Source organism: Miniopterus natalensis, chromosome 22 (assembly GCF_054644295.1).
Source record: "Miniopterus natalensis isolate mMinNat1 chromosome 22, mMinNat1.hap1, whole genome shotgun sequence".
NCBI lineage: Eukaryota > Metazoa > Chordata > Mammalia > Chiroptera > Miniopteridae > Miniopterus > Miniopterus natalensis.
In genome coordinates, this window is record NC_142102.1 from 4,356,880 (window position 1) to 4,384,659 (window position 27,780).

At 46.6% G+C, this 27,780-nt stretch overlaps 1 protein-coding gene across 1 annotated transcript in view; it reads left to right on the plus strand.

The window, feature by feature from the left end:
• Positions 1–27,780, plus strand: part of NTRK3 (neurotrophic receptor tyrosine kinase 3) — a 264,227-nt gene that overhangs the window by 228,876 nt on the left and 7,571 nt on the right. The gene's annotated exons all lie outside the window — the stretch shown is intronic.

A 27,780-nucleotide genomic window follows, 5' to 3' on the forward strand; every position in this document is an offset into this window, starting at 1 on the left:
TTCGGGGACGTTGAATGGGCAAGGACTTTGGATATGTAGTATAAGGAGGGGAGAGACCATGTTTTGAAGGCATGGTAGCCATTTGTCTTACCTTCTTTGTAGGGAATGAGTGGCCATATTGTGAGGCAAAGAGCCCACGACTGTGCTTTTGGCCCAAGTGTGGGGCAGGAGGCTGAGAGTTTGGCCTCTGCAGAGAAGTTCTGTCTGAATGTTCCTCCTGATGGCTTTGTCTAAACAGGACATTAAAACTGGTCACTCAAGACACTTCATTTTAGCCATGACCTCAAGAAAAATGGGATGGTTGAGAGATGCCCTTTGTGGCTAGAGAGTAATTTGTCTGTGGTACAAAGAAAAGGTGGCAGCTGCTGCAGCATCATGAGAGGGTATAGAGCAGAGTAAACCAAGCAGTGGGCAGAGGTTGTGTGTCTCCAGCAAACTGGGTGGTTTCTCCAGCCACCTGCCCTGTCCAATATCCCCAGATATTGAAAAAGGAGCACGGAGCAGCAGTCACCACAGGCCAAGGTGGACCTGCTGGGAAATAATATAGCAGAGCCTTTCTTTAGCATCTAGACCAATTTTTTCAGTCATTTCTAAGAGAGGCATTGGTATGGTTACAAAGGACCCATGGGTCATAGATTTCTCGAGTCCAACTGGAGCTGGCACTGTTTAATTGCCATCGCCCTCTGTGTAATGGGGTTCGCTGGCCTGTCTGGCTGAGCTCAGATTTGTATTGGTGTTGATAAAAGCAGGGAATGGATCACAGTTTTTCTGTGTGAGAAAGATGTTTCATTATGCCGATCTGGTCTCTGCCAGCTTCACTGGGGTCTTGGGAAACAATATCTGACCAGAATGTGTGCAGACTCCGCTTTCAAACTTGACTTGAGGAGTGCACTTAACGTTTCTCAATTCTGATTTCAAAGAGGAAACAAAAATCACATCTCCAAATGATACTGCTGTGCCCTTGCTTTAACAACTGTGCACTGTTCCTCTTTACTCCTGGGAAAGCTACAAGGAGTAAATCCATCTCATTTCCGTGGGCACCAGGGCAGATTGGAATTAAGGAAGAGAGAGCCAGAGGGAACTGTGCACGTTCCAGGTATCCGCAGGTTCTTTTTCATGCATTCTAAGCCAGGTGTGAGCTGAGGCCAGCTGGCTGAAAAATGTGTCTTTGTTCCCAAGAAAGTACGGAATAGAAACGGGTAGCAATTGCAGTAAAATCTCAGTGCAACGCTGGAAAGTTGCACATTCCATTGATGGTGGGGACATCCTAGACTGTCCACATTCACAGAGCAGCTTGTATCATATCTTTATGTTCAGTTGCTCACAGGTCCTGATGTATGTACAGCTCATTCAGTAACACAAAAGGCAGAAGTGATTCACCAGAGGTCACATCAGCAGTGCACCTAGAAGTCTTGTTATCTGTATTGGAAGACACCAGGGAGACAAGGGGGTTCTGTATTTGGGCCTGATTTTACCTGTGTTTACATCCCAGCACCACCATTAGCAGCCATGGGACCTCGGTGCACTTTCCTAACCTCTATTTCCCATTTTACAAAGGACAAACATAGCCTGTCAGCAGAGATAATTTGATGTTAAGCTAGTTAATTTGCATTAGGAGCCTGGAATACACTACTTCCTGGATAAGTTATTGCTTATATTACCTTCCTTAGTCCCCTTAACACCCCCAGGGCTTGAAAACCCCGGGGATAATCTTATTTCCAGAGGCAATTCTTGAGTCAGAGAGAGGAATCTCCTGACCTATGGAAAATGAACTGGGGTCACACAGCTGTCCTAAGGAGTAGGGTCTTCAAGGTGACTGCCTCTGGAAAATTTCCTCCCCAAGGTTTCGTCTGAGACAGAAATGCTTGGGTGCCGGTGCTTGCCTGTTCCGGTCAGTGTTTATATGGTCCTGCTCGGGAATCTCAGAGCTAAATCCCTGTCTAGAGATTTCTGAAAGCTGTTTTTGTTCTGCGCCTCAGCTGAAGCTCTGGGGACAGCAGTGATTTATTAGATGAGGTGGCCAGACACTGAGGGTCCTCTCTGCAAGCTGACCCCAGGACCAGTGTGCATCTCTGCTACAGTAGGGTTCTAAAGTCTCTTGGGCCTTGGAGCTTGCTGGTTTCTGGTGCCTAATACAGCTAAATGCAGATAATTCAGGTGTGTGTGTGTGTTTCTTTGTGTGTGTCTGTGTATCTGTGTATATCTCTACTCACCTGCCCGGTGCAGATTCCAGAGTGTGTATATGAGGGCAGGGGGACAGGTAGAGATAAAGCCCTCCTTATGTTCTTCCTTTTTCATTTTTAATTTCTTAGAACAGACACCATCTGGCTCATGCATGAGCGGTATGCAAACAATTTACAAAGGTGAACTGCCTAATTTCCTGTTACATGTTTAAAGAGAGAAACAAACATCTCTGCACCAGAGTGCCAGAGCAATGTGTTCCCTCTTCTTAAGACCAAGTTCAGTGACATACCTTTCCCTGCTTTGGGAGTCACTGATGTGATGCTGCCAAGTTTGCCTTCAAACGGGCTCTGACCAGGGTGTTTGGTGCCATGATACCTTTCTCAGAACATCAGACACCACTCAGATAGCAGTTCAAATCTGGAATTAAAGAAAGCTTCAAGAGTTCAGAAGAGGAGAGGTTGGGATGCCAGAAGATAAATGTTTCAGAGGTTTTGATTTGGAGGGAAGCAGTGCTCAGATCCAGGAGGGATGGGGTTGAAGGGGTCAGTTCTCTGATCTTACTTGTCCAGAGAGCCAGGAGTATGCCTTTCCGCTCACCATCCTGTCCTCTGTGTCTGGCATAGTGCTAGGGCTTGGTAGACACCCAGTAAAAATGTGAATGAGTGAAGTCAGAATGGCAATTTGAAATTAGGCAGGAAGTAAGTTAGGCCAGACCAGGAGCAGCCTGGGCAGGCAAACAGATGCCTCCCTAGGTGTCATTTTTGGTCTAAGCAGTATCTGGGACAATGTCTAGAGGAGGCAGGTGAGTGGTGGTCTGAGTTAGGAATGACCCAGTTAAAGTCAGAGTGGAGTCTCAGTAGGAATAGAGCCAAGTGGCCAGGAGATGAGGAGGGAAAGTGACACAACCCAGGCAGACACACATGTAGGGATAAGGCAGGCCTGGCAACTGATAGCAAGGCCCTGGGTACTAACTGTACATTCCAGGTCAGAGTTCCTGGAAACTCCTGGAAAAGGTAACAGCAGTAACCTTTAGGGTCTGAGGTTCATTTGGAACAAGCTGATCTGGCTGGTAGAATATTTGACTTTGTGGATGTCACGGTTCCCCTGCAGCAGTGATGAAAGTGCAGACGCTTGGACCCACCCTGCTTGGATTTTAATCTCAGCTCCTGTAATTCCTGTCTATATGACCTTAGACAAGTTATTTAACCTTTCTGTGCCTCCAACTGTAAAATGGGGCCAAAAGCCTCTATCGCATGCACTTGCTGTAAGAATTAAGAGTTAATATAAAGTTCTTAGGAAGACAAATACTCAAGAATTATTAATTACTGTTACTATTGTTGAAGCTAAAATATAATTGTCTTCCCCAATCCAAAGTGGGGAACAAGGCTTATATAAGTGTATTCGTGGAGGTAGGCCAACTGTCTATCCTAACAAGTACATGCAAAAATATAGAATGGTTCCGACACAAATAGAAACCTCTTTCTAGGTCGTGTAACAGTGTGAGTAGGTGAACCTCCACCCTGCGGTCATCCAGGCTGATGGCTCTCTATCCTCTTCTTTGTGTGGTGTCCTCGGTCACCCCAGACATCCATCCCCATTCTAGCTAGCCAGACGGGGAACAGGCATGTGGTTAATGGGCCTGACCTGGAGGTGAGGCCTGTCACGTCCCCTCATGGCAAGAGCCCAGTCGCCTGCCTGGTCTCATGGTCTGTAAGGCAGGCTGAGAAATGGAGCATAGCTGTGTCCCCAGATGGATTGGAATGAGCAGCTGGCACCCTCTGCCACAGGATGGGTGAAGAAAATCCCCCTCTCCCCCATGCCTTTCCAGCCCAATGTCATCCCATGTCTGATGTCCTGTCAGGAGTTAGGACAGTTCACTTTCTCTGATGGAGCTTAGAGTAGGAGGCCAGGAGAAGGCCTCAAATTGCCTTAGATTCCAGTCCCTAAACCATGTGTCTGTTCTTCAGTTTTGGGAGCGGGTGCCTGGTGCTGACCCAGCCACAGAGCAGATGTCGGGCAGGCTCAGAGCTTTAGCTGCCTGAACGTCTGCCTTGGGGCTTGGTGCCATACTGCACACATCTTGAGTGAATTTTGCAAAACAACCTACATGCTAAGAACTTTTAAACTGCACACACTGCAGAGGCAATGAGCAAGGAGGAAGGTGTGCAGAATAGATTCATGCTAATTACAGCACCACATTCTTGTTTCCTTGATTAAAGCCAGAGGATTTGCACACTGATTATCTACCAAATATCAGACATTTGGAAATCCAGGTCTGCTGAGGGACAGGACTGCTGTTTAGGACACCTGGTCTCGTCACCAGCTCTGTGTCCATGTTGCTAATTAGAGGCCTCACTTTCATCTGCCAAGTCTGGAGTTTGGATTCAGCTTCTGTGGTCTCTTTCAGGTTTTACCTTCTATGGGGCTAAGTTCTTGTGTAATGATAAGTGAACAAAAGGCTTAATTTCTTTAGGAGGGAGACAGGGTCAGAGGTATGAGAATAAAGTCACAGCTGTCTCCAGATTCTGTACTTTTGCTTTGCCCTGGACCACAGCTTTCAAAATTTCAGCCCCCTTCTGCATCTGGGCACAAGACGGGAACAGCCTTCAGTTTTGAAATAGGCTCGTCCCACAATACCTAGATCTAGTTTAGTGGCTAAAGGTTGCTTTCTGTGCTTCCTCCCTCCTCTCCCTTGCCATGGTCAGGGTGAATAAAAGAACGTCATTTGTATTCCCAACGATGTCAGATTTTCACAGGGAATGGAAATGTGTGGCTTCACCATAAGCCAGAGGAATGCAAATCTTACAAAAGGGTTATGCATTCCAGCCTAATTGGACGGCAGCCACCTTAGGTCTGGAGGGCTTGGTTGGCAGTCAGTAGGTTGAATTTGGGGAGGGTTTTCCTGTCAGAGGGAAGGCCTGGACATGACTTGGAGGCTGGCAAACTGAGAGAATGATCCAGAACAGTGTGTCACTCAGCTGGCCAAAACCGAGGACACATGGGACGTGCATGAAAAGAAATGTTTGAGGAAGCACAGGGCCACCATGGCAGCCCTTGAAAGGCCAGCTGTTCTGACTTGAGTAGTCATGGGAGGTTCGTCACCATTTTTAGTGTAAATGAGGCTGTGTCTGTGGCATGTAGAAGGAACTGCTGGAAACCGAGACCACGAAGGCGAAAGCAGGCCATGACAATGTTCCTGGGCAAGGGCGATGAGGCCCCATGCTGCCTGTGGCCATGGAGTATGGAGGGGAAGCCTGGAAGTGAACTGAAGGCCAGGGCTGGCGCTCAAAGCCTCTTCAGTTCAGACTGTAACCTTGAAAAAGAAGAACAGTGAAGTTGAGGGTCAGGATGGGTATTTTACAAATGCATCCTTTAGGCCACATTCCGTGTCCCTAGAGTGTTAGAAACAGATGAACAAATGCCACATCATTCCATTTTAAAGAAACATGAGGCTAGAAAGAGTCTTAAATGTCATCTGTTTTACCCCTGTGGCCCCAGGCAGAATAGCATCAAAATCACCCCAGACACAGGCTTGCTGGCTCTGCTCTGTGCGTCTGCAGGGATTCCACAGGCTCCCTCATTCCTGCAGCTGGGACAAAGGGACAATATTACCAGTGAGAGATTTGTCCTTTCCTTTGTAATTGTAACACTCCTTAGAAATGGGAAGTTCTCCATTATGTCTAGCCAGAGTCCCACCAGCCGTCAGGTAAGTCTATTTCCTCCTCTGTCCCTAGTGGAGATAGACATGACTGACATTGTAAGACAGACATTATAACACTCAGGGAAACGCTAAGGAAGCTCAGGGAGACCAGAGTGGCCTTGTGCATTTCATAGGTAATTGGTTGTGTTTTATTAGTGGGATGTATCTTCACTGGTAGGAAAACAATGGCATAAAAACATCTCCCTCCCTTGCCCTGCCAAAAATGACACTCTCTTTCTGAAAGCAGTTTCCAGTGGTCTCTTAAACCCAATTTCACCTCCTGACATTTTGAAATCTGGTTGTTTTCTTTGGCAATGATGATGGCGCAGGCATAGGATGGACACTGTCATAGTCAGCCTCATCTCCACAGGGACAGATATTGGGGAAAAAGGGAGATGTCCCATCGGAAAACCTCAAGCACTTGAGGCATGTGTGTCCTGGAGCTCACCTTCAAGGAAGGAGAGGAGGCATCGGCAGGAGGCCCCTGAAGCATGTTGGTTGACTGGTTCCTCTGGGTCCAGTGGAGGGCGGGGAGGGAGCGCACCTTCAGCACCTGGCAGTGCCCCGAATTACAGCAGACCCTGTTTGGGTTCCTCAAGTGTAAAAGGACTTTATTTTTTTCCCCAGAGGCAAACTGAATCTATAACATAGAAAGATACATAAATTTCCATACAAATATCTCCTTTACCAGCCATAATTAAGACATTTGCATGTAAAGAGAGCAGTGTGTTGCCTGACTTCCTCCTGGTAGGAGATTGGATTTCTCTCCTGATCCTCAAAGCCCAAGTCCTGGATCTGTCTGTGTCTAAATGAGAGGAGGGGCAGGCAGAGGATTGGATCAGTTTAGCATCTGAAATTCAGAATTTTAAGCACAGTTTTAATTCCTGTGGTGTTTTTTTTGGTTTTTTTTTTTTTTCCTGGTTTAGCTAATCCCACAGAACAAAGCTAGAGGTGGGAAGGAGAAGAGCCTGGGAGAGAGTGGGCAGAACACCCACTAATTCTGGAGACAAGTAGATAGTTTTTGAATCCTGAGCTTCTGTTTATGAGCTATGTGACCTTAGGAAATTTTCTTAAATTATCTAAGCCTTAGATCCTCATCTGAAAAAAAAAGAGAGAGAACAAATTTTTTTTTCCATGCAGATTAAATCAGATAATGTATGCAAATTGCCTGGTACCTATTAGGCACTCAATAGATGGTAATTATTATTCTATGTAAGTGAATAAAGTAGAAATTATATGTAAGAAATTTTAAATAATTTTAAGATACAAGACAAGGTATTTCCCCTGATGGTCTTTGGTGCTGGATACTAAAATTGAAAGGGAGAAGAGCCCACTCAAGAGAACTGGGGAAATAAAGAACAAAGCCACTCACATTCAAATTGGCCTGTTCAAAGCCCAGGAAGAAGGAGAGATAGTGCTTGAAGTTGGTCAGAGGAAGAGCTTTCCTACTGTGAAATGGGCAGATCCAACCAGGAGCTAACTTTTGATAACTGGAGACGATGAATTCTGTAGTAGAATTAGAGCCCATTCTCCAGGTCACCCCTTCTTACTCCAGAGGAAGGGTTCAGGGTCATGCGCCCTAGAGCTCTGGGATAGAGACCAGGCTGGCTTCAGTTCGGCCCTCCTCCTTTCTCTCCTATCATATGAAGCATGATGGTCCCGGCTCATTACTGTCCATGACATGAGACAGCGGGTATGTGAGAGCTTCGTGGACTGTCAGCTTTGGTGCTGTTGGTTTTATCACCACCACCAGCGTCACCACCATTGCCACCAGTAGAGTCTGCTTAGTAAATGATCATGTACATTCTGGAAAAAATGAGTCAAGTCCATCAAGGTCCCAAAGTGGGTTGGCAGGGGTGGTCAGTATGTCATCTCTCCCACCAGCCAGGTACCGTGACAGCCTTGGCTACCTCTTCCCCATGGAGTTATACTATTCAGCTTCTACAGCCAGGATGGACCTTTGATTTGTGGACCAGTTTGTTCTTGAAGTTGATTATTTCCTTACCCAGTGGGTCCATCCCCAACTTCCCAATCTTTGTACTCATTCATTCATTCATTCATTCATTCATGTCTTAGAGTCATTGGGTATGTGCTTGTCCTATAGAAAGACTGATCTACCCATTTGATAAGAGAGGCTCCTCGACTTCCCAGTGGGTTCAGAAACACTCCAGATCTTTTTACTAAAGAACATAGCCATCATTCAGTTCCATGACTACCCTTTTCCCAGGCCCCTGTGAGCAGCCAGTGCCCCTTCTGAAAGATAGCCAAAGACACACTAGGGGGTTGTCCTCCGTCATTTCGGCCTGGTGAATGTGCTCTGCAATGTGTCCATCACTCACAGGTGGCAGGATTGCAAACTCCAGGCTAGGGCAGCACAGTGTAGAACGGACTTCCCTGTGAGACGGTGGGTTCTCCACACCAGGTGATCTTCCAGAAAACCTGGCGAGCCACATTTCAGAGACAGGCTGTTACAGAGACATGCACTGAGAGCTTGTGGTTGATGACCTCAACGTTTGCTTTTTTTTTCAATTCTGAGATCCTGCGAGTCAACTCTGTAATAGAAGGTGCTTAGACAGGTACAAAGGGGAGTAGTGATATAAGGACCTGGTTTTATGTGCGTGTAAGGAACTGTGACAAGTATGTATTCCTGTGATGCTCTGGAATCTTAGGCCAGATTCACCCTCTCATGTCTGCACAGTGACAGGTGTGCATTTTCTCACTTCCCTCGCACCTCTCCATCTGTCACCTGCCCTGTCGCTAGCTCACCTCTCCCTGTGACTATGCTTGTCTCACTCTGAGACCTTGAAGCCTTTCTCCTCTAAAATCCACCATCTCTCCTACATTAAAGAAAAGCCTTTATTTGACATTTTCTGCCCCTCTGACTTCCCTTTGTCTCCTTGACCGCTGAAATAGGAAGTTTCCATCTTCCATCTTAATTTTTGGGCTTCTGATCTTACCACTTCATTGACTCTGAATTTTTGGGGTCACTAATTACCTCATCCTGGCAAAATTCAAATGCCTTTCCACTAAAAAGTCTAATCCTTTTTAGAGCTATCCACTGAAGGCCATTATTAACTGCCCCGTTCTTTCTCTCACCTCTGCGCTCCCCTGCTGCATAGCATTCTTGTTCCACACTTAGTAATGCCTTGCTCCACAATTCAGTCCCCTTTCTGGCAGTTTTTTACCTCTTCCATTCCTCTCATTTAAAATTAAGGTGCTGCTGTTTCAGACATCTACTTTGGAAACCTCACACCCTCACCTGGCTATAGCCCCCGTTCACTTTCATGCAGAAGCTGTTTGAACTTAATTTTTAGCCTCTGCCTCTCCTCTCTGAGTGCTTCGTCCGTAAGTCTCCCCTGCAGAGTTCATTGGCCGTCAAAACTTGGCTTGCTGGACTGGAGATAAAACTCAGCACGACCCCTTCCCACTTCTCATACAGACTCTCCTTGCCAGCAGTCCCTTCACATCAGCAAACACTCTCTTGGGAGGTTCCCGAGAGGGCGGTCATATTTGGACCTGCCCCTCATCACCTTTGCCTGATTCCTCCCACATCCTGCTGTGTCTCTACAGCACCTCAGTATCACTTTGCGCTTTGGCAGGAACTGCCCTGATCTACACCCGGATCAGACCAGCCTCAGAGCCTTCCTCCGCATATCCCCGGACTTGCCATCGTTCCTTCTGCTTGTGTAAGAGCCTCGGGTGACTCTTCATTTCCCATTTCCCGAGCGCTCTGTCGCTCTCCTTCCTGACCCCTCCCACTAGAAGCCCCCCAGCCCCACCCCTGCCAGCCTGCGCCTCATTCCACGGTGGCTCTTGCTCATGTCCGCCGTCATAGGAGGCCTTCAGTGTACATTTGCTGGGGCAACTGTAATGGAGCACCACAGACCAGTGGCTTAAACAACAGAAACTTATTTTATCACAGTCTGAGGCTGGAAGCCTGAGGTTAAGATGTCGGCAGGGTTGGCTTCTCCTGAGGCCTCTCTCCTTGACTTGTAGATGGCCCACTTCCCCCCGGGTCCTCATGTGGTCTCCCTCTGTAGAGGGCTGTGTCCCAATTTCCTGTTCTTTTAAGGACACGGCCATATTGGACTAGGATCCACCCATAGGGCCTTATCTGACCTTCATTACCTCTTCATAGGCCCTGTCTCCCTCTACAGGCACATGTCAGTGTGGGGGTGAGGACTTCAACATAGTGTCCAGGTAGGGGGACATAATCCACAGCACCTCCTCTCCCCACTGTCTGTTCTTTCATGTCCCTCCCTGTCCTCTCTCTGTCTGCTCCTCACCACCATCGAAACCCAGCAGCCCCTTTCATTGTCGTCGCACGTCTCCTCAGCGTCGCTCTGGACTGCACACGTGGATGTGGCACTTCATAAACACGCTTCCCCTTCGGGTCATTCCCATGCTGCCCCGCCCCCGGGTTGACCGAGCGCAGGGGCTGTCTGTTTGTCCTTCGTGCACAGCTCTTGACCCGGCAGGTGCTGGAGGAACGTCCTTGCTCAGTTACCGCGAGTCCCTTCTCTAAGGCGGCCTGACACCCCCCTCCTCTGCCTTCTCCAAGAGGCCTTTGGAGGGAAGTGGTTTTTTCCTGAGGGTCATGGGGCTCGTACACCCTGACTCTGCCAACAGCACGGAGGAGGAAGGCTGAGGCTCCTCTACGCAGGTGACCTCCGGCCAGCTCGCCCACCTCCTCTCCAAAGTAGAATGGCGGCGGGGCAGGGCACCTGGTGGGCGGCCGGGAAGTGGTGGTGAATTTAGTGATTTCTCCACCCAGGATGGGAAGGACAGATCTCAGAAGCTTTGGAGATGGTGCTATTTCTTTGACCCAAGGGGGTAAAAATTCTAGATGAAATCCACTTCGTTTCACACTGGCACTGGGCTGGGAGGTTCTTGTGGGAGCAGTTGGATCTCGGTGGCTCACAAAGGAAGAGAGCTGGGTGCGGTGTACTAGGAGCGGTGTGGTGGTGCGTTTGCTAAGCTGTGGGTAGCATCTCTGGGTGGACTCTGAGTGAGGACCTTGGGCCGGGGTCGGTGTGGTCAGCCTTTCTCCCCAGTGCAGTGAGAGGTGTTTGGAGGCTGTGGCTGGGAGAGGCGCCACTCAGTTGAAGACACACCGCTCCCCATCTCCTTCCTTTTTCTACCCTTCCATGCTTCCTTCCTCTGCCTTCATCCCTTTCTTCTCTCTTCCCCTGCCCTGCTCTCTCCCGCATTCACGGTCAGGAAGGGCCACGCCAGAGGGGCCCGGGCAGCGTGTCGTGGCAGCGGCAGAGGCTAGCAGCACCAGCAGCTTCCACAGTGAGTCCGGGTTTCCTTTCTGGGGCCAAGGGGCTGGGCAGGGCCGTCCACACACAGACTGACAGCTTGCAGGCTTTGGAGAGGAACGGCCATGGGCTGGGGCTGCTTCCCACCCCTCCTTCCCTGCCTCTCATCATTGGGGCGCCACTGAACTTCCATGGAAGTTTCCTGCCAAAGCCACCGATGTGCTTGGGATGTCTCGTGGAGAAAGCATGGTGGGGTGGAGGGGCCGTGGTCTGCTGACATTAGGTGCACATCTGGGAGAACCACCAGAGATCAGTTGGCTGCTGAGGCTTCTGTCCAGGCCTGCGTGTGTGTGGAGGCTGGAGGCTCTGCATGGACCATGGTTTGGCTGCTTTCTTGCATTTCAGGAGTGTGACCTTAAGTCCTGGGTATGCATTGGATGCCTACACTCTGTTTAAGGAACTAAAAATACCCCATAGGCGAAAGCATCTGAAGAAACAGAGTCCTCCCTGTTGACCTCAGGTGCAGCTTGGTCTAAGGGATTTGGTGTCCAGGACAGAGCTCTCTGACTGAGTCATACCCCTGAGTATTTGGGGGGAAGGCTTTTCCACTTCTCAGGTTAATTTCTATGGTCGTTTCTGACACGGAGATGGACATACTGTGGAAGCAGTGAATTTCCATCTGTCTCATCTCGACCATCTAACTGAGTTAGATGGCTTCCTCTTACTGTTTGCTTGGGGCCTTTTTCCTTCTGTTTGGGGAATGGTCCACTTGAGCCACAGTATTTACCTACTTGGCCTCAAAAACCCTGCCCGACTAGGAAGATCCAAGTCCTGCTGCCCACTCAAGATCCTTTCTCACCGGCCAGGTGCAGCCTCCGAACACGGACTGTGTGTGTGGGTTTCAGTACATGATGCCATCCCGATGCTGCAGTCGCGGCCGGGTGCACGGGTGTTTCTACCTGCCTTCATTTCCCTCCTGACTTGGTTAGGGAGGGAAATTAAACAGAGCCTCTGGGTTCTCTCAGGATCATGTCTTTATAGGTATCTCCTCTTGGCACTATTACTAATAACGGCATTAAAGTTTAGGATTTTTCAATGCTAACAGCTGTGTACAGCTATAGTTGATCAGAATAGACATGTTTGCTAGCCTTGTGAGAATCCTGAAAACAGCACCGTTACAAGAGATGAATCAGTCTCTCCTCATGCTTTTAAAACATTATATGTATTTCATTCACATCAGAGTGAAACTCTCAGTTTTAGGAGTTGACAGGTTTAATTCAAATATTAAATTGGTTAAATTTATCAATTAAATTCAACAAATATTATTCCTAATCAACTCTGTATATTTGATTGTCTAAATTTGGACACCTCTGAGAAGGAGAAGGGAGGCTGTTAATAGTTAAATAGGAACCATAAGCATGATCCTGGTACCTTCCCTGGTACATTGGGACGTAGGCCGCTGTCTCCATGTACCGTGAACTATTCTCCATGCTAGAGATCCAACTATAAATAAAACAGACAAAAACCCCTGCCCTTAATAAGAGACACTGAGAATAACAGATACTTAGGAGAAAACTGAAGCAGAGAAAAGGAAGTGTTTGGTGGTGATGGGGGGCGGGGTACGCGCACTCGCAGTTTTAGACAGAAAGGTCAAAGCACTTGAGTTGCCTAAAGAATGTAGTGACTTTAATTTACTTACTTAGCCAAGGAGGGCTTTCATGGCTTGGCTAAAAGCTTTCTTAAAACAAGTCAGATCTGGAAATTCTGAGTCCAAAGCAAGAAATACAGGAAAACAGAGACAGTGGAGGGTGGAACCAAGTGGCCGTGGCCGTGACTGTGGCCACACACCTCATCTGCTTGTCAGTGTGGTTTCATCTCCAACTGGTGACTGAGCGTCAGAAAGTGAGTACGGCTGTGGTTTATCCACTTAGGAAGGATCTCGTAGGAAGCCCTCCATCTCTGACTTGCACTCACCATCTGGGATACCACACACTCTGCCTTCTTTGACACTGTGTCCCTGGGGATGACAAGGGACGGCGACTTACCTTTGCTGAGCACCTACACCAGTCAGGGACTTTGCCAGGGGCTTTGAGCAAGTTAATTTATTTAATCCACACTGTTCCCATTGATGTTTAAACGTGGAACTTTAAAACAGTGGAGCCAGGTTGAGCTAAGCCTGGAGTCCTGCCTTTAACCGTTGGTCTCAGCATCCTCCATCCATCCAGCTGGCGGGAAGCGGGAGAGAGAAGGAAGAGGGAGGGAGGGGTCACTAGGTGACCCGAGGTCCTGTGAATGGGCTGGTCTGCATGGCTGGATCGGGGGGGGGGGGGGTGTTGTCCTTGCTGAGTGTGCATGAAGGTACAGCAGCTGCCACTGCCTCTCCCCATGTCCTTGTCCCTGGGAATGGGGACAGGCATGAAATATTTCTGGGGCATGAGAGCAAGTCTCCCTGTGGCATCATGCTAGGAGGAGGTGGAGCTCGACACAGTGCGTCCCTGTTACTGTGTTCCATGCATGTTGGAAGGAGGGGCGGTGCATGGGTCTGTGTAGGTGACAGGGGTGGGAGGGTGCATGCCAAGGTCTGAAACTGCGCAAGGGTTTTTGGACAAAAGTTGGGGTGAAGAGTTGCATTTGAAGAGAACCCTAGACTTCCTGCCTGTGTGAATGGAATCCACAGACTGACTTCATCCCAGCTTAGGACTGCTGCTAGCAAGAAGCAGGAGTCTCCGGACCACGTCTTATTATGGTTATACTTAACATCGCTCTTATGGTGTGACCTTGTATTTATTTGTAATGTGCATCCATAGACTGTCCAGAAAAAAATTTAGGCAGCATCTTAGTTTATGCATAAGATGAGCTCTTAGTAAGGTGATGTGGTAAACAGACCTCCATTTCCTTGCACCAGAGAAAGCTGCTGTAGCAAAGCGGAGACTTACTTGGGGATGTCAGTAACTCTCCCCAGTTGCCCTTTACGCTAAAGGGGGATGTTTCCACCTGCGGTGCTGCCATTTTCTTGGACTTCTAGAACATACTTATCCAGAGGTCTCAGGGCACATCAAGGCAATGTCTCTCTTACTTTCACGATGTGTGTCATATGGACAGAAACAAGTTATTACTCTGTCATTTATCGAGGATTTTTCTTCCCCATCACAATGTCGGTGTCACTTAGGAATATACTCCAGGCACTTGAACGTCCCTCACTGCAGTCCTCTCACTATTGGATTATGGCAGCCCCATCAAATCCTGGCTCTTTATGGCCGTGGCCTGGTGTCTCTTTTCCCTCCATCACTTTGATACTCAGAGCTAAGGAGCCAAGCATCACTCATCTTCCTTCAGGAGGTGTTCTTCTCTGACTTATCTCAGAGTCTTGATCTCAGGCACACCCTTGTCAGCAGTGTGCCTGGAGCCCAGGGCAGTGCCTCCTCACCCAGGTGAACCCGGTGTTTCTAAGGAACTTGCGCACTCACGCCTGTCTCTTTGCATGCCCAAGGCTCACAAGGAGAGCTTCGATGAACTTTTTTTCACCCCTCTCTGCATGTTAAGTGTTTTTTGGCTGTCACTGAGGTTGTGGGATAGATTAGGCTGCAGTGAAGTTGCTGTGAGCTAGAGAGTTTTCCAAAACAAAATGGGACCTGGATGAAGGAAAAACCCAACATAATTTAACAGCCCTGGAATTGCAGAAAGTCTTGTAATTCAAGATAGTTGAGACTGGTCTTTTGGGGTGACCTTAACCCATTCTCCTGTGGCACTGGCCTCCTAATTATATGGGGTGCCATGTCCTTGCAAGGTCATGGAAATCAATTCTGTGTTCCTAGGGCCAGTCCTCTGGGTTCCCACCTGGAGATTTATCCAGAGATAGGAACTCTGTCCATTAAATGGTAATTAATCTTTGAACTCCTCCTTCCCTTAGCATTTTGCCCTCTGATGATCTCAGATCAGCATGACAAGAGTTTGCCTGGAATGGGGTGGGGCTCAGGTCTCCTGTGCAGGGGCTGCAGGAGTCAAGGGGAAGGTGGTAGACAAGGGAGGGAGCCGTTCTGGGTGTGCCATCTGGACTGCTCACTAGGAAAGTTAATGCTCATTAGTCTTTATGATGAGCTTCAATGCTCCTTGTTCTGAACCTTACCTTCAGAGTTGGTCAAGTCCACTTGTTTCCACATCCTTTTGGGACAGATGACTCATGAGAAATCCACATGTCTGAGAACTGTGACAGGACCTCCTGCCTGGGGATGCTGGCGGGGATAATGTGAGTTCTGCTGTGTCCTTTGCCTGGACCTGCTGGGCTAGTCCTTGCCTTTCTTGAGGACTAGCTAGTTCCTCTGACTTTGCTGGTACTCGTGGAGAACTCTAATGGATGATAGGTGTGTGATGCCATCTCCAACCTCCTGGCTGAAGAAGGCGCTCTCAGTTTAGGTGCTGGTCTCAGAGCCACATGCTGTAAACCATGTCCCTGTGATGCTTTGTGGCTGGGAAGCCCAGGCGTGTGGGTATCAGCATGCAGGGCAGGAAGGAGAAAAGGGCGGGAGAAGGCAGACTGCAATTCTGCCTTAGCTAGGCATGTCAGTTTCTGTCTTGGCCTTTGGGATCTCTGCCTTTCTTCTTAGGTTCGTGTCTAGAAATAGACATTTTATTCCTAGAAATAGAGACTAACTTGAGAGTTGAATTTTCTAGTGTTACATCAAGATTCTTTCAGCTGCAAGTGACAGGAAACCTGGCCCAAGTTATCTTAAGCAAAGACACAATGTATCATCTCAACAGTCACAAAATCCCAATTTAGGAAATATTTCTGGTGTGGTTTAATTCTAAGACCCAAATAAGTCACAGACCTTGGCATATGTTGCTCCTCTCTCCCTGTCTCTCTGTCTTCATCTTTTTCTGCCTGAGAATGATCTGAGTGAAAGAGATGCCCAAACAATCAAGGCTAATGAATTTTGAAAATTAAAACTATAAATGCTGCATCCATTGAACAGAGTATCTGGGACCTAGCTGATCAGTAACTAAGACTTGTGTTCATTGGAGAGGCCTTGCCATTGAAAGCCCAGCTGACCAGGCTTGAAATATTCCTGTCATTTCTACAGGAGTTGGGCCAGGCTTTATGCAAAGAAAAATCTGCAAAAGAAAGGCTGAGGAGCTGGACCCATGACTGACGGCTTCCTCCAGTCTGTCTGCGAGCAGGAACACAGTGTTTCCTGGTGTCATTTTAATGAGCACTCGCTGGGCTGGTGTTGGAACCATCTTGCTTCACTGCATCTAGAGATTTAGATATTTCTGAATGAAAATCCTTCCTCTGCGCGTGTGGGTGTTTTTTATAGAAATCTGATTCTAGGATTTCTGTCCCATTTTTTGAAATCTGCCGTTCCAACCCATCAATTCACATCGCATAACGCATGTTTACCAGTGAGCCCTCCTTCAGTGGGAATGCGTGAGAACACCAACTTGGCAGGGGGAAGAACACTGGATTTGGAATCAGAATAACTTAGGTGTGAGGCTTGGATCTTTCCATTTTCAGCCCTTTAAACTCAAATAAGTTGCTTAACCCCTTGCTCCATCTCCCAGCAGAGTCTAAACACTCAGGAAGTTGTTCTTCTGTGTCCCTGTTCACTGAGACAAGCCTTCCACTCCTGCATCTCTTTCTCCCTCTCTCTGGTGGAGACCAGCGGCTTAAGTAAATTAGGATGAGTATGCCACCCCTGGGGATTGCCTCCCTGGTCTTATGCTGGCTCCACCTCTTGGTGACTGACTCCAAGGAAGATACTTTCCCCTGGTTTCCTTAGCCTAGAAACAGGCGGATCATGGGTGATCTGCTCTGATTTTCTTTCTGTACTATCAGAGACATGAATATGTGTAAGAGTAGGAATGCTTTTGAAAAAACCATCCAACTGATTACTGGCTTAGCATTTAAGACTTTCTCCTGGGTTCATCCTCAGAGCAGCCTTCCCGCCTTTTGACCTTGAAGGAGAAGCCAAGAGGTAGGGCTTGTTTATAGAGATGGAGCCACCTGCAGCTGCAGGCCTCCCATCATGGCCTGGGATGCCAGATGCTGTGTGGAGGGACGGCTCCCCCATCCCTTTCATCCGAGACTGCCCTTGGCTCACACGCTTCACTGCAGAGAGGCGCCCTGGGGCCCTGTTGCAGAGGCAGGCTGCGTGGGACCAGCAGGTCTCAGAACTCTAACCTTCTCCCAGTGCTGGGAGGGGCATCCAGAGGTTATCCAGTCTCTGCTTCACCGAATCACGGTGTTTGGGAACTAAATGATATTTAAAGGTCAGTGAGCCAACCCTTTCCCTCGCCCTCACAGTGTTATAGATGAGGACATGGCGCCCAGGGATGAGCCAGGTGGCGTGATGTAAACCCAAGGCAGTGCCATGCAGCATCCATTGCTCTTCCTGGCCTGCCTGCAACACACTCCCTCTGGAAAGTCAGGCCGCCACTGCTGCTAATGTTGCAAAGAACCTTGAGACGAGCTTTGTTCAGTGCTCTTGGAATATTGATTCCGATAAGAACATTTGCTTTGGACAGTCTCATGCAGTGTTTGCGTGGAGAGAAATCTTAGCAATCCTCTGGTCCAGCCCTGTCATTATTACAGATGTGAACATTGAGACCAAAAGGAAATGGGCAGAAATTTAGATGACCCGCATCTCAACCCATTGCCCTTTCCCCTCGGGCCCAAGGCTCCCCTGGTATCCCACCTTTTTTCCAGCTGCCTGCCTCCCTGCCCACTGGAGCCGTGCTGTGTAGGCCAGTTGATCAATACCCCTTTCCTGGAATTTCTTAGGGGAAGGGCCTGCTAGGAGCCCATGATGCATAAAAATGGTAGTGCTGTTAACTTCTGTTGATTAATCACTTTGCAAGTCATAGACTGCTCCAACTACTACCGCCCTCCACAGGCTTCCCGAGCATTTAAACCCTGTCATTTTTCTAAGTCAAACCCTCAGCTTTAAATGAAGATGGAGGGCTTTATGCGCTGCTCCGTTTGTGATCCAGCCAGAGATGTAGCAGGTGCTCTGTGAGCTCTCTGCTCGCAGGAGCCAAGCGCCCTTCCTTCCTGTAGAATCAAAGGGTCTTGTGTCATGACTCACAGAAGAGGGCTGAAGAGGGGCATCAATTCTCAAAAAAACTTTGGCTGTGGGGGAGTCGCACGTTGTTTACCTTCTCCCTGCCCCAGTGGGAGCTGCTTCTGCAGCTCGTAGTGGAGAGCTTGGAGGTTCAGCTCCAGCTCCAAGAAGTTAGATAGGGCAGCCTTTGGTCTCAGGAGGAGTTGCATGTTCTTTATGTCACGTCCCATGATGCTTTTCCAACTTCCCTTTGCCTTGGGACGGAGCCATTGATGGTAGGTTTCCACTGTGGTATGTATTGTTCACTGAGCCAATTAAAACAGGCAGAAGTGTTCCCTGTCCCCCATTTTGAGTTTCTTCTCCAGCTACTTCTGGCATTTTCAGTTGGCAGTTAATCAAACAAAAGGGGGGCCCAAAGGCCCGAGGCTCCCTCCAACTAGGATGATTAATCTGGAGTGGTTTGGAAGGAGCAGGCTTTACCTCCAGCTACGTCCGTGCCTTTCTGGCTGATCCGTTCAGCCTGTGCTGGGCGCTGTACCCGGGGCCTGTGGGTGCTTCATTAGGGTGAGTGGAGGGAGGGAGACAGGAGACAAGGGTCTGGTTTGCTTAGTATCGCCGCACAAAACCGAGCAAGACTTCTCTTTCAGTAGCCCGACATCAAAAGAGCTATTAGCCACGGACACCTGAAATTTACTTTCTCACCCAGCCGATTCTTGACCACCACTGGATACCCACCTGTCCGCACACATAGAAATTCAAAACCCATTCTCTTACATTATCTAAACCTTGGACCTGGAGAATGCTTCTCGCAAATGTGTAAGAGAGCAATGCCACAGCACGATCGCAACACTGTCACACTGCTACTTGCTGCTCCCAGTGTCTGCAGGTAGAGTTATCTTGAACCCACAAAATCCATAATGAGAAGAACTTGGAGTGTGGCAGTGGGTAGGCTCCTAGCTTGGCCTCCACCTGCTGCAGACTTGCGGACATTCCGCTCCTGAGCGGGTTCCTCATCCGTAAGTTGGGAATGGTCCTATCTTGCTGAAAGGGCCACTGAGCAGAGAGTGTCTATGTCCCTGGAAAATTGGGAAGTGCTGCGCAATAAACACAAACATTGAAAACTGAAAATCAGCATCTTCCAAGGAACGTTTAGACTTAGAGTCGTGTATGTGCACATGTGTATGGAAAACCTGCCATGACCGTGTTTCGCTTAATGTCTCATTTTGTTTCTGTACGATGTTTTGTGTGGATGAATTATCCCATTTCATACACGAGGAAGCTAGTCTTCCCGGGGTTAAACAATCCCCAGAGGTTGCCATGCTGGTAAGTGGCATTGGCTGAATTGTCATTGTCATCTTTGTTCCTTTGGATATCCAGTTTCTTCACCCTGTGCACACATTTTCAATGTCAGAATGTTGGATAATTAAATATTTAGCAAAGTCAATCTGGTTTGAAAGGGAATATTTTTTTCTTGTTAAATGAGCCTGAATCTAAACTGAAACCTGTCAGTACCTGAGCTGTACAGGTTAATTACAAATCTAGACTTATCACAAGGCGGCTTTGTTCTCCTGCCTTCTTTTACCCAGTAATGTTGGGCAAGTAGCTGGGGTGTGCGAGGGTCACCCTAGATCCAGTGTGGCCCACGGATCTGAGCTGAGACCTCCAGCTTTGTTTAATAAATTGAGCTCTTTTAACAACATCCCTAAAGTTTGTTTTCACGAGAAGATTTGAGTGGAGATCGGAGGCTCCAAGTCTGGGCATTCCAAAAAGAAAACAGGGCCAAGTTATTTTTCAAACCACATCTTTGACTTGCAATGTCTGCTCTATAAAAAACACACTGCTTAGGGCAGAAAGGGACAGTGAGGGGGAATGAGTGCCAGCATTTAGACAGGATTTAAGCGGGGGGAAAACAAAAGGGGACATTATAAAAGGTGTTGTGTTCCTGGGGCTTCCATCTGAGAACTTGCTTCTGGCAAAGGTAGCTCTAGGTGAATGAGTTGGGGAAAATCACAATGGGCCTATTTGTCCTCCAGGCTCACACTGCAAAGGCTTGGCTCTTAAACTCCTTGTATTTTTGGAAGACTCCAGGAGTTTTTCCTAATCCTGGGCTACAGGCTAAGCCTGAGACAGCCATTCCTCAGAGACTCTGCTAAATGGCTGCTTTTGCATGAGCTGTCACAGAGCCCCTCTTGAAGGGAGCCAGGCTGTGATGACAGCTTGTGAGCTGCCTCTGCACCTTCCCTCCAAAGAATTCCCAGCACCTACCAGACCTAGGGCTGAGGTCTTTGTGGGTATCTACAAGAGGCTGGATAATAGTTTGCCCTACATTGTTGGGAAAGGAAGAGAGACAGAAAGAAGGCAAACAATTCTGCCTTACTGAGTCAGGGTCTGATGTCACTGTAGAAAATCTCAATCTCTTGTGTGAAGGTCTCAACTGCAGAATTTCCGTACCTGGATGAAGCGACAGATAGACGTGAATTTGTGGCTGCACACACACACATACTGTAGATATTCTGACAAATACACCACCCGGTGCCCCCCCCGCACAATTGGGAGACACAGAGTTCTGCCAGATGACCCAAAGTCTGTGTGCATCAGGGTGGAGTGCAGGAAGAGGCCGGACCAAAATTTAAACTTCACGAGACTTGATGAGCATATTTTTGATCTGGATACCTCTGTAGGTATGCTATTCTACAGGACACAGTTTCCATTAAGACCAGAACAAAACCTGTGGAACATCAGTTCCACTTCATTTGCTGTCCTTGGTGACTTTGGACAGCTCCCAGCCTGTCTTCCAGCTGACGTTTCCATGCCTGGACGTGGGCTAGGTAATTTCCAATGTCCTTTCCAGCCCTGTGTGCTCATGAGCCCAGCTTTCATGTGGAATCTCTCCTTTCACACCCTGGATGCTGGTGAACTTGGATTTGGAGAGGTGGAGTGGGTGGAGTTACAGGACAGGGTTGATCCCCCAAAGATGCACCATGAACCTAAATGACATCTATAGGGAGCATAGGTGACATCCCAGGGATGAGGCAGGTGGGCCTGGGAAGAGGAGAAAAGCTGATTGAAAATAGAAAGTAAGGTGAGGGGAGCAGGCAGAGGAGGAGGGTGGTACTGGGGAGGTAGCTGGAGGGCAGACGGCCATTTATTTCTGAGGCTCCCATGGCCTCCCATATATGTGGGGGAGAGCTGTTTAGAGAGTCCTGCATTTGGAGGGGGCGGGCAGATGGGGTTCCTTGCAGGAAGGAGGCTGTGCCTTTCTGGCAGGGTTAGAAGCTGTCAGCAAAGCGAATCACCTGGTTTGAGGGAAACTATTCACTTTTGCTGTCTTGGAGGCGGGAGACACTGGAAGAGGACTTGGGGCCTTTCCTCCCACATTCAGGCCGTTTATGCCACCAACTTCACGTGCTCGCTGCCTGATGGGCAGGCCTGTGTTGGCATCTGTGCCTGCACCGCAGGCAGATGCGCTGCCAGACACACGTTCATGTCAGTGCTCTCCCTCCGCATGTATAGGTGTCTGTGTGTCCACACTAAATACTGCCTGCCTGCCTGTGTGTGAAGCCCGCAGACCCTCTGGATCAGGAGCGGCAATGATTTCAGACTGTAGGGGTGGCTTCTGGGGGCATGTTCAGGGTGGCTGCCTGCAGTGAGTGCTGCTCCCCGCAGACCTGCAGAGCAGGGTGGAGACCAGAGCCACTGGGGCATGTGGGAAACCAGGAGACTGCAGGGAGGAAGAAATATACTGAGCCTTTCCCTTTTCCCTTAATGCTCATGGAGTCTCTTCTATGGGCTGAGACATGCCACCAAGAAGCATTAAATTGAATAAATTAAAAATAACGGCCCTCACCATAAATGGCAATCTGTACGATAATCTCCTGACTGAGCCATTTTTCATTAACGTATGTTGCAAAGTGTCTACATCTCTTCAGAAAGCCACGGCCTTCTCATCTGCTTTCACAGACCCCGACTCCACCCAGGCAGATTAGCTATTACAGAGGAAGTTTGGATCCTCCCACCCCTTCCAGAAGTACTGTGCCAAGTGAGTCCGGCGCACTCACGTCTGCTGCGTCTTGGTTCCTTTACCTGAGATACCGGGTCACTTGGTCTCCGAATTGTGTGAGGATAGATGTTTTAAACTCTTGTGAGAGAAGCAGGCTTCTGTGTGTTCCTCGGAATCTACTAGCCGCCTGCTTCTCTGTAATGACATGCAGAGGCCTGAGGGCCTCCTAAAGCTCCGATTAGTTTCTCTGTGACCCAGAGCAGCAGGTTCCCTCTGACTGCATGAAAGTGGGTGTCACTCCACGGACAGGAGCAAGACAATTCCTCTTTCAGGAACAGCTGGCTTGGAAGAGAAGGGATGGCTGTGGGTAGGTTGGAGGGGGGAGGTGCTGGGGAGGAACACTGCCCCAGGGCATTCTGCCCCAGTGGGAACTCAAACCTGAGAGCCTGTAGCCACTCAGCTTTCAATACTCTCAGTCCCACTACTCCTGGCCCGCAGGGCAAGGCCGGGAGTGAGGCTAAGGACTTGAGTAAAACGGTGTGGGGGTTTTAGGCAGGCACCCCTGGCTGGAGGTGAGGCTGCTGCACACTGCCGAGGGCTGAGGACCACTGGCAGGCAGCCTTGTGGAAGATGGAATTTAGCCAGAGCCAAGACTCCAAACTTGGCACCACTTGGGTACTTAGTCTCTAGACCTATGCTCTTCAAACTCTTAGGGCCCTAAAATACTTAAAAAAACAAAAACATGTCTACCCTTTACATGTTTTAAGTTGCCATCTAAAATTTTCAACATAATTTAAAACAGTTGCCAAACATGCCATTTTCAGAATATAGTAAATATTGACATTAAAAAATACATTATTTCTTTAATGTATCTAATGAACTTTAAATACCAGAAAATGTGATACATCATCTATTAAACACATGAACAAGTCCTTAAACAGTTTTACATGGTTTCTTTATCTTCTTGTATATTTTTATTCCAGTTACCCTATGTGTTATATTTCTATGCATGAAAGCCTTTTATTGGCCACTCTGTCATAATTTAGTGTGACAAAAATATGTATGAAGATTTAAATTTAATTTTTAATGTCCAATAACCATAAGTTTGTAGATGTTAAGAGCTTTTGGATTGAGTTATCATTACAATTATTAGTAATACACAGAAATAGGCAGTGGATCAAAATCGTGTGCATATGTGGCAACTTTTGATGAATATGAAATATTAGAAGTATAATATTGTTGGAAATGCATCTCATATGTATTCCAGTCCTTCGTGTTTTCATTAATAAATATTATTTATAGCTAAATTAAGAAAGGTTCAGGATTAATTCTATTTTTCTCGTTTTTATAAATACAAGAAATGAGAAATATTATTCACATAGACAAATAGGAAGGAAAGAAAGGAGTTTTGTCATTATGGCATGATTCAGTACTTGAAACTATTATCTAGATCTTTGCCTAAAATCACATATTGCTCTCTTACCAAATTTTCTTTTTGATCTCCCCTCATCTGATAGTTCTTTTTGATCAATTGTTTGAAAAGAACTGGAAACTACCCGACTTGCAAAAGTATTTATTTCCCAGTCACTAGAGACATTTATTTTCAACAACTGTACCAGTATTTCATGGGGTTTATCTGAACTCTGTAGGTTTTCTTTCCTGAGATTTAGAATGAATGAGAGATTTGTCTTTCCTTTTGAGAGTGGCAGGGAGGAGTGTGTGCATGTGTGTGCAAGTGTGTGCTTGTGTGTGTGCATATGTATACATGTGTGCACACGTGTGTACATGTGTATGCAAGTGTGTGCATATGTGCACATGCATACATATGCAATTGGGAAAGAATTCTGGACCACAGGAGGTTCTCAGTTCAGTTTTAGAAAAACGCCCATGTAAGACAAGTATGGGATGCTACCTTTTATCTAAGGAAGTGAGGAAAGTGAGTATAATCTGTATGTCCCTATGCTAATAACAGAAGAATAAACGGAAGACAGACAAAAAACAGGCTCCCTGCAGGGGGAGAACAGGAACTGAGCAGGCATGGGATCAGACTCAGCTGCCACGTGCCTTGTTTTGTGGTTTAGACTTGGAAGCCTTGTAACAGTTTTTAGATCACGGTTGGACAGCACTACATCAAGGGGGGAAGAAAACTCAAACAGCTCTTAAAAGTAAAAAGCAAAGTGGAACTTATAAACCTGTCTATTAAGTTGATGACTTCGCCACACGGGCAGGAGCTGTTTGAGTGACCATAGACTTAGCAGCATGTCCTGAGTGTCCCTAGTCGCTGTGTCCTAAGAATGAAGAGAACTGCGAAGATTGGAGCTGGCCCTCAGTCATCTACTCTTAGTAACAATATTGAGCTGTAATTTTGAAATATATGCATGTGCATGTATAACACAGACTAAGCTAAAGCAAATAAATAATATTACTAATGTAGGAATAAAGATTTTTAGCATAAGAAAAATATGGATATAAATTAAAATATTACACACACACATTTCACAACCAACCCTAAGCAACAGAAACCTCTCGTTGCTCACCTTTGGAGGATGCTAGGGAATGAATTCATTATTCTGAGAACCAGCAAATAAAGGGAGAGAACCACGCATTTCCCATATAAGCTGTTATCAGGATAACCAAACAACTAATGAAGGAAACTTTCAGTCCACTGAATATTCCCAGCTAATAGATGCAGAGGGAATGAGGGAATTAGAGTGTCACCCTTTGGCAGCCACTGTGGAATAATGGATCTGGGCAGTGATCATCAGTGGCTGCTAATGTCATTAGATGAAAGGGAACTTTATAAAGGACAGTCAGGCTGACAACAGCTGAATCCACAATAGCAGAGGTGCAGGAAGGTGTCATCCAACGTATTGTTATCCAAAGATCTCCAAGGATTTATTTTATTTCTAGAATCATTTCTTGGAATCTTTGCCTTATTTGTATGTTTCCTGTCTCATGGCTCAGCCTTCATATGTTTATATATTTATATATATATCTCCTTAATATATCTCATTCAGAGCCTGCATCTTGGCAGTGCCTAGGCAAGTTACCTTGTCTTCGTCTGTGAAATGGGATGCTAGGTGGTATGGGAGAGGATTGGATGAGGACTGGGTGTAGCACCCAGCAGCTGGCACTCAGTGTGCATTACTTAGTACTCTTCTTATTGAGACGGTTATTTCAGCCTGTCGCTCATCTGCCTAGGTCTTACCATGGAGATATTTGTCAATACTTTTTACCACGGAAGGATTTGATCTCTACCTTTCCCAGACTGGACCTCTCCGACATGGGAGAAGGGTGTAGGTAGCCCTGGGGGGAAATCAGTATAGTCTCGGTGGGTCTTCATTAGAAATATGGGAGATCTAGGAAACTCAGGTTGTATGCTGCACAGAAGTCTAAGGACACACAGTGCAGAGTCGTTGCACTTTCTGTGTACACTCCTGCACTTGATGACACCCAGGGGTTTCACACACATGCTCTCACGCTAGGCAGGGCTGTTGTTCAGCCCCTGTGTCGAAGATGAGGACATTGAAACTCGAACATGTTAAGCGCATGTCAAAAGTCACATCAGAGCCCAGGGCTTCTGACTTCCACTTTATTGCTTTTTGTTAGATCACTAGCCTCTTGAAATATTTTATTCCACATCTGGAGGGTGCCATATACACATCACCCAGGCTGCTGGTGCTGCCAGTGAGACTCTGATAAATTCTCCTCGGTGGGGAGAGTTTACAGGCAGTTAATACCCTTCTGATGTTTGTCTGCCCAACACACACGCTCCTCGAACTCTACACCAGCACACTCGATTTCTCTCCCCTTGTAAACTTGGAGATTTCAGTGTGAAACACTTATTCTGGATTATGTATGAAATCATCACATGAGGCAAATGCCAGAATCAATTTGGAAGAATCTGTTATTTAAAAATTTTATTAAGAGACCTGTTCCTAAATTCCCAACTTCTATTTTTTAAATCAAAAACCCAGGTACAATAAAACATCCTACTAGATTCAATCACAAACATAACTTTCTTTAAAAAACATCATCTTTTGACATAGAACTTAAATAAATTCGGCCCACTGGTTTCTCTTTATGTTTATTTTTCTCTTTTATTGTTTTTAAATTTTCAAATGTGATACATGATCAAGATAAGATTTCCAACAGCACAGAAATACATATAGTAAAATGTGGAATTTTCTTTGATTGGGGCTGACCATCACTCCCCTCTCTAGAGGAAACCACTGGTGTAATGTAATGCTACCTTTCTGGACCTTTTCCTCTGCACCTATAGAGTGATTCATTATTGCCCTTAGTATATTTGCTTATGTTTACATATTTTTGCATGAATGACAATGCTAACATATATACTTTGAATGTCCCGAGTTTTCATTTAACATATCGTAAGCATATTTCCTATCACCACACATAACCCTACTGTATTCCTTTTAACTACTGTATCTACATTTAGTGATAAACAAATTGTTGCCCTTAAAAGCAATGAAATAAACACCTTCAACCAAGTGTTTTTGCTTACATGACCAAGTATTTTTCTAAGACTCCTAGAAATGAATTGCTGGGTCGTAAGGCCGCTTACATCATGACGGTGGACAGATTCTGACAGACGCCCCTCAGAAAAGGCTGCCTTGATCTTAGCAGTGGCATTTGAGGACAACTCTTCTCTCACACCCTCTCAACACCAGATAGTATCAGGCTTTGCAGCTTTTCTCACAGGACATTAAAAAAATGTGTCTCTTTGTTGTTTTGATTGGCATCTCTTCATGTGTTTGTAGCTTTTTTGTGGGTCATCTGCTTTCCCTCTTCATTCATTCTTCTATTGGGTTATTTAAACTAATTTAAAGGATCACTTGATAATACATTATATTTATCTGTCTGTTGTATATATTGCAGATATTTTCTCTGTCATTTGTCTTTTAACTATGTTAATTTTGTATTTTGCCATGCAAAAGTATTTACTTTTACAAGTTTTATCTCTAAGCCCCATTCTTTATGGCTTCTTGAACATGTGTCTTATTTAGGAAGGTCTTCCTCTCCTAAGGTTATACAAGTACTTTTCTAAGTTTTCTTCTAATATTATTATTGTTTTGTTTTTTATGTTTAGCTCTTTAATCCATCTGGAAATGATTTTTGTATATGGTGTGAGGTAGGTATCTAAGTGTACTTTTTAAATGAACAGTTCATTGTCCCAATGCTTTGCTTACTAACCCATCATTTCATACATTTAATTCCAATATTTATACATGGGGGTCTGCTTCTAGACTCTATTTTGTCCCATTGATCAATGAAATTTGTCTATTCCTATGCTAATAACACAGTGTGTGCCTTGCTGTAGTCTGATAATATGTCTTGCTATCTGATAAACCAAATATCCCTTGTTCTGTTTCAAGTAGTGTATCTTAGTTTTTATCAGGTGTTTACTTCTCTACATGACTTTTGATATCACTGTATCAGTTCCCATACATCATTCCATTGGGGCTTTTATTTGGATTATGTTGAATTTTAGATTAATTTGAGTGAGGAATGAGAGATTTATGAGATTTATGATATTGACTCTTCCTATCCAAGGAAAAG